A 7,114-nucleotide genomic window follows, 5' to 3' on the forward strand; every position below is an offset into this window, starting at 1 on the left:
GATCGCCTCTTCCTCCTTGTCCTCAGCGGCGCCGGACCGACCCGCGCGGCCGAGGGGAAGTGCCTTTCTTTCTCTGCCTGGCGCTCTTCCCAGCTCCCCGGGGCAAGTTGGACACGGGCGCGCGAGATCCAGGGCGCGCGGTGGCCCTTCACCAGCCGGAGAGGCCCGCGGCGTGGCCGGTCGCCCTCTGCCCACGCAGCGCCCGGGTGCTGGGAGGCCGCGGGCCCAGGAGCTCGGCGCGGTCACCGCCGGCCGCGTCGAGACACACACGCGCACACACTCCCTCCGGTGGCTTCGCTTTCCGCCGCCGCCGATGGTCTCGGACACCGAGTGTGAGTGCGCCCGCGAGTGTATGTAGTGCTCCCAGCTCCCCGAATACTTTTTCCGGAGGCGGCCCAAGCAGCTGTTGGCTCCAAGGGTCCCCGTGCTTAGTATTTAACAAGTGAAAGGAATTTTTCGTAGACATCCCCGCTTGATCTGCGTCCTTGGCGGTGGAGGTTGGTGGCGGTGGCCTGCGTCGTCACGCCAGGCTCACTTGCTCTCACATCTTTCTGGATTTTTCCCCGTTTTTTTTTTTTTTTTAATTTGAAGACTGGAGATCGGGTTAAGTTCTTAGAGAGTCAGACGTGAGTGGCTCGAAGGGTAGACCAGAGAATTCTATCCTATAAATATGCATTGAGAATTTAAAATGCTAAGTGCCTTATTTGCAATTCTGTTGGATATTGTAGAGACTGGTATATTTTTATCTGACATGGATAATTTGGAGGGGACGTTTATTTTGGTTAGTTTACTAAGTGATTCTGCCTCCCGACTTTGGTGAAATAAATCAAACTTTTCTACTCCTTCAAAGAAGACACTCTTCTCTGCTAGGTGCTTGGGTTCAAAGACAAGTTTAAAATTTACCTCGTTTTCAGTTCTTAACTGCTGTTCTGCCTCCATGGTTCTCAAAGTAGAACTTCAGTTTTCATGTGCTTAGGAGAATTCCACTGTTTTGATTTAAAAAAAAATTTTTCCCCCTACATTTTGAAGTAATGGGACTTTTAAGGATCTTGTTTTTATAATCATTTGATTTCAAAGAGTACTTTTTAGAGCAATTACAAAGTAATATTCAAAATGCTAATTAACACTTTCAGTCAGAGCAGCTTTCATATTGAAACAGGATTTCTTTTCTCTTTTTTAAGTACCAGGGACCCTATCCCAGAGTTGAAACACTAAATATCCTTTTGTCTAGCATCAGATCTCTGTGCGGCTCTGACACTCTCCTGTAAAAACCCTAGTGCCCTTTTTATTGCCCCCAAAAGAAAAGTTAATGAGATGGTAGAGTTCAAGCAAAAAACCAGGCCCTCCTTCTTGCAAAATATGCTTCCAGTTGGCATTGAAGTTAGATGCTAGCTGTGAATGCACTTGCCTTTAATGAAACCAGTTTAATAGTTCACACTTGATCAAGTATAACAGGACCAAACAAAGGAAATACGCCAGCATATTTCTGTAGAACATTGAGGGGTTTAGGGCAAGTGTTTATGCGGGGTCACCCCCTCCCCCAACTCTGTCCCTGGTAGCAGGGAGTGAGGGTTGAAGGCAAAGGGAATTTATGACACTGATTGGTTTTCTGTGCCCGAGGGGTAGGGACCCCTGTTTGTCCCTGTAGAAAACAGTTATTAGAGGAAATTTATGAATCTTGGGTTTGGAGCTTGTTTTGGATCTGACTAGGTGCCTTTTGGTTTATTTCTTTTTCCTGTTGATAAAGCAAGGGGTGGGGGGGGTGGAGATAAAGCTAGGTTTGTTTTTGTCCTCTTTTCTGATTGTGCATTAATAACAGCTGGGTGGAGGGTGCTCTCTCTAGCTCTGTGGATTTGAGCTCAGAGCCCTACTATTTAAGATTTCAGTTGGGATCTTTGAAACTGTCCCTTAACTGGGTGTTCTCCTGGGTGAGGGGCAAGGCGAATTACCATCTCTTATCTGTGATTTAAGCAACAACAGAAAAAAAAAAAACCCAACAAAAACCTCTGTCCTTAAGAGGGTTTCTTTTCGGGGCTGGAATTGCAACTTATGTCTGGCACTTAGTCATTGACTAGGTGAAGAAATATTTGCAAAGTGTGTGTCTTTAAAGTTAAAAAAGTTTAAAAGTTTGGCTACTTAAAAACAAATACTACTAGCATTGTAAAAATACACCAGTGACATACTTTGTGAGATATTTTGGCCTTTTAAGACTCAGGGCACACCTGTTCCTGCAAAGTCGAGTTTGCTTTCCCTGGCATTGTTAATCTGGTCGTGTACACAAGATGAAACAGGAAAACTTGCTATCTGTATAATGATTAACTAGCCATCAGTTACCCTTTCAGGGAATAATCAATACGTTTACTCTTGACTTGTAAAACTCCAGAAGGAAATCCTATTCATAAGTCTGAAAAGTGTTTTAATGAGAGACGAAATGGCAACAAACAGCAACAGCAACAAACAAAACTGCAAAGTTAACCTGGAACTTTTTTAGTGCTCTGAGTAGCCAGCGACCAGGTAAAGGATGAGTGTGTACATAGTTAAACATACTGCGTTAAGCACAGTGCAGGAGTGGGAAAGAATTTTATTGCTGTTAAAATATTCTGGCCAAGGGAGCTCAGGTTGGCTCACACCATTGGAAATCCTTGAGGTTCAAAACCAAAAGGGTGGCCCCGCTGGGGTCTAACGCCCCAAAGCCATTTGCCAACCGTTCTCTCCATTATGAATCATTTTTGAAGGCAAAGTTATCCCCTTTGCACTTAACACTTTTCCCTAAATGGAAAAAATGTAAAGTGTTTACAGCAACCATAGAACGGCCACCCCAGCTGTCATTTTTTACCACTGTCATTTCGATAGAGAAGGGCTGTCACCATAAGGTATGTGAGTACAAGCCTGGGTCCCTCTGTGAATGATCTATCGGCAAAAGTAGCAGTCCAAGTGTCTCGTGTTCCTGATACTGGCCACAAATATATGTTCATATAGGACATGTTTGGGAAAGGAAATTTATCTGTTCTTCAGAGCACAATTCCGGTAGTGTTTCCACCGCCTGGCTGATAGTTCACTTACAGCGGTGGAACACATTTTCGTAGTAATTAAGAAAACGGGAGTGCAGTTTGCTTGACCCTTCGAATAGACTACTCATACTTAACACCGCGTATTGAAACGCTGCGCCTTGTTCTCCAAGAAGGTTCCTGTGCGATTCGCTAGCTAAGGAATGCTTGTGTGGACTTCCCCTCCTGCAGACTTTAGCAGGCGCAGGAAAACGCTGGAATGGATATGCTCTCAGAGGCTATACTGCCTGGGCAGTATCAGTTTTCTCCTTTCCAGCTGGTAAGCATGTCCTAATTTACGCTGCTACAGTTAAAGTTACAGCGTCCTGGGAAAGAAGGAAAAATATAAAACTCCCCACCCTACCACCCTCACCTAACCTTTTGAAGTTAATTTTTGTTCAAGTGTGTGTTTGATGGAATATGTATCAAAGACTCATGAAAGGGATTTTTTTCTTTTTTTTTTAAACATACCTATGTCTGGGTTTGGAAAATTATACTTAATAATTGCTAAAAACTTCAGAACCATCTTTAAGGTGTTCAGCCTTTCTTTTGATCATGATTTAATGGACAGCAGTATCCAAGTGCCATCAGTGTGACTCTAATAATCTGAACAAATTAACGTCCCAGCTTCATGTGTAGTTTGCTCTTAGCATCATTATTAGTGTTTCCAGCCGAAATTACAGCTACACTTGGGCCTTCAGGACTGCACCAGTGAAAAGAAGGGCTTTGCACATTGTGCTAAAAACCGGGATTCGCAGATGAATACAGAATGTACAATGGTGAGCGGCCAGGCCATTGTTTGTGGGGAATGTTGACAGTGGGAGCCAAGGGGCAGCTTCATTCTCTAACTGCTCGGGAACACAGAAACTTCAGGAGCTGCACACGGTGGGAACCAGGCTCGCAGTCATCCGTCTTTGCCCAGCCGCTGGCCTGCTCCCTTTCCAGACTTTTTCTTAGAAGGTGGTCTTTTCTGGACTGCCAGGGAACTTTGTGTGCTTTCTCTTCTCAGTGATCTACTTTTTTGGAGACAAGATTCTGAAAGCAGATAACAGGGTTCTTCAAAGAAAGCGTACACGAGGCAAACTTTTTGTCTCCCTGGAATGCAATTTTCAGAAATCATACTCAACCCTTACCAGAAATCAAGGCATCTGAAGTCACAGGAAGCAGTGGTGTTTATTTTTATTATTTCCCTCACATTAAAGTCGTTTTGGGTTTGTTGGTGGTGTTAGGGGAAGTGCAGTGAAAATGAGTATTTGTTGGATTTTTGTATTTTGCTGCACAGCTGCTGCTATTTCTGGAAACGTTCCTCTGAGTTGCATCTTCTTCTTCCATTCACCAAGCTTCCTGCTTGCACATGGGAGCTGAGGTTCCCAAGTGGGGCCCAAACTCTTGCTACAGGGGCAGGCACTCCTTTTGACCTTTTTTGCCCCTCCCAGAACTGGGGGCAGTGTGGCCCTGGCTCCTTGTTGAGGCCTGATTGATGCCCGTTCTGATTGGGGTGAGGAGCTTTGGTTACAGCTTTGGGGGCCAGTTGACTTTCCACCTGTATCTAGCACGGTTCTTCCTTGAGTGAATGTTCTAGAAATGATCTGCTTTAACTGTTTCTGTAACGAAATGTAACAGATGGTTCCTTAAGGTTGGGCTTAATAGTCACAACAACAGTGATAACACACTTGGGTTCTTACTCATGGATTCATGTAAGGGATGCTTTTCCTTTCACGGAGAATTGTGACTTTGCTTCTGGGTAGTAATAGAGCCTTCATTATCCCCAGGACCATCGGATGGTATTTAGGGGATGTTAATCCCGAATAGCTGTTGTTGCTTGAACTTGGTGGGCAGCCTGCCTTTGGGTGTTGTTCACTGAGACTCCAAACATGTCTTGGGATGGGGGGAGGCGGTGCTTTCCAACAGAACCCTGTGATTCTTAAAATCCTGTGGGCTTGTAAAAAACCCAACAACAACAAAACTTTACATTGTTACTTTCCCTCCCTCTCAAAAGTGCTCAGAAAGGTGCTTTTTGCATTAAAGTAAATCCTTAGTTATGACTTGAGTTGCTATTAATTGGCTTGAAGATTGGTCCGAAGTCGTGGCCACTTTTCTGTGTCTCATCCCAGCCCAGGTTGTGGCAGAATCTTGGAAGGGCCTTTGAACAGAGTTCGTCACATGGGGAATGTGTAGGTCTCTCTGCAGTGCCCAGGCTGGCCACAGGGTTTTAAACTCACTGCTCTGCTCCAGCCATGCCTGAAATCTGGACTTCAGCACAGGACGAACAAAAACTTCATTATGGAGTCATGGAATCCCTGGAAGTTTCTTTGGAAAGAACAGGAGACCGAGATCATAGAGGTCAGCTCCTCTGGCCTGATTCCCCAAGCATGGCAATTTATAAAGCTTGATGGGTGAAAATGCCCTGCATCCAACCTGGAAGTGATTGTGTTGTTTGTAGCGGCCCCAGGTGTGTGAGTCTGTGTGGAGGGATGGGGGTAGGGGGCGGGAGGACCTTCAGGTGAATTTCCTTGGCTGTCGTGGGTAGAGGCCACCTTTACCGTGTGCACCTTTCCTGCTGAAGGAACCCTGGCTGGGACTTGATTCTTTGGCTAATGGATGTGTTTAGTGCGGTCGGTCCAGAAGTGCAAACAAAGTCTGCTTGTTCAGCCCCAGGTGGGCCTCACACCCATTTGGATGGTGAGGAGCCCGTAGGGTGTTGCACCTTCCGGGTCTGCCCACCTGGAGGGCAGCCTGGGCCAGCAGGGAGCAAAGGGGAGTGGGATGGGGGAGGGGGTAAGGGGACTGGGGTGGGCTCAGAGCTCTGAAAGCCCCTTCCAGGGATGGTCGAGGGGACTGAAGTGGAGCGGCCTCGCCTGGTCACACGGGCATGCTTTGCTGGGAGGGACAGAGAGCTAGTGACACCAGGGAGGCCTTGCTGTGGGAGCTCCAGGCCAGATGGGCTGCGTGGGCTCCTAGCGCTGGCTGAACTTGACTGACCACTGGGCCCCTGCGTGGGGCAGAGGCTTTCCAAACAGCAGAGACCCCCCCTCCCCCACACACACACCTCAAGGGCAGCCCATGCTTGGGGGCAGCTGCTAAGGAACTGAGGGGTAGGAATGCTGCGATTTCTTCCTGGTGGTGTGATAAACATTTTGGAAAGTTTCTTTCCAGCTTCTCTTCAGACAGTGAACTGTGTGGGCTGCAATGCTGGCTGATTCCTCCAGCTGCCCCTTGGGGCCTGGATGAAGCCAGAGGCCCAGTGTGGATGCCACGTATTCTGCCCATATTCCAGGTACAGGAAGGACACAGTGATGTACCTGATTCCATTTCCTCAGCGCTTTGTGGTCGTGGGCTAGAAGTCACTCCAGGGGGGCAATCAATAAAGAGTATATTTTGCCGTGCAGATAGCAATGTGGACATATAAGTGCCTACAAGTAAAATCTCAGAATGTTTTTGATCTTAAGAACATTTCACAGTCATTAATCTTCACGACGCTCCTGCGGGCTAGGTAAATAGAGCAATTCCTATTTTATGCGAGGAAGAAATGTTGAATTGCCTCTGCCAAGTCATAAAGAGGCTGATCTCCGCCTCCTGTTTCCGTAGCTGGAGTTTGGGGGCCCCGGGCGCCCGGGGAACCCCATCGTCTCGCCCAGACTGACCGCAGGGCGACTTCCGGGCCCCTGCTCGACCTTGTGCTGCGGGGAGGGCAAAGCTGGGGCCTGGGTGAAGGCAAACCCCCCCTACCTGGCCGCGCGCTACCTGGAGGGGGGCGTGGTCTGCGGCTGCCCCGCCCCGAACGCGCCCCGCCAGCCGGGGTGCTGGGCCTTGCTGGAAGGACGGGGTCTCCTGGCGTCTGGGGTTCGGGGCTTCTGGGACCCCAGCCCCGAAGGTGAGGTCCACCTGACCCCCGGGAGCCCGCGGACCCGGCGGCTCCTTCCCTCCCCTCCAGACTGGCTTACCTGAAGGCTCCGCCTCCTTAGACCGCCCGCCTGCGGCCTCGCCCCGGCGATCCTTCCCTGCCCCCGGGGGAGGGGGCCCTCGGCTATCTGTTGTACCTGCCACCCCCACACCCACCCCATTAG

General features: G+C 48.6%; 1 protein-coding gene across 1 annotated transcript in view; it reads left to right on the top strand.

Annotated features, from left to right (window-relative positions):
• The first annotated feature begins 6 nt into the window (after positions 1-6).
• The window catches only part of CTBP2 (C-terminal binding protein 2), a 168,837-nt gene continuing 161,729 nt past the window's right edge, over positions 7-7,114 (top strand). The window contains exon 1 of the mRNA XM_010859571.1: positions 7-6,921. The gene's annotated coding sequence lies outside the window, so the exon portion shown is untranslated. The remainder of the gene's footprint in view (positions 6,922-7,114) is intronic.

This window comes from Bison bison, unplaced genomic scaffold, assembly GCF_000754665.1.
Source record: "Bison bison bison isolate TAMUID 2011002044 unplaced genomic scaffold, Bison_UMD1.0 scf7180017864456, whole genome shotgun sequence".
NCBI classification, from domain to species: Eukaryota; Metazoa; Chordata; class Mammalia; order Artiodactyla; family Bovidae; genus Bison; species Bison bison.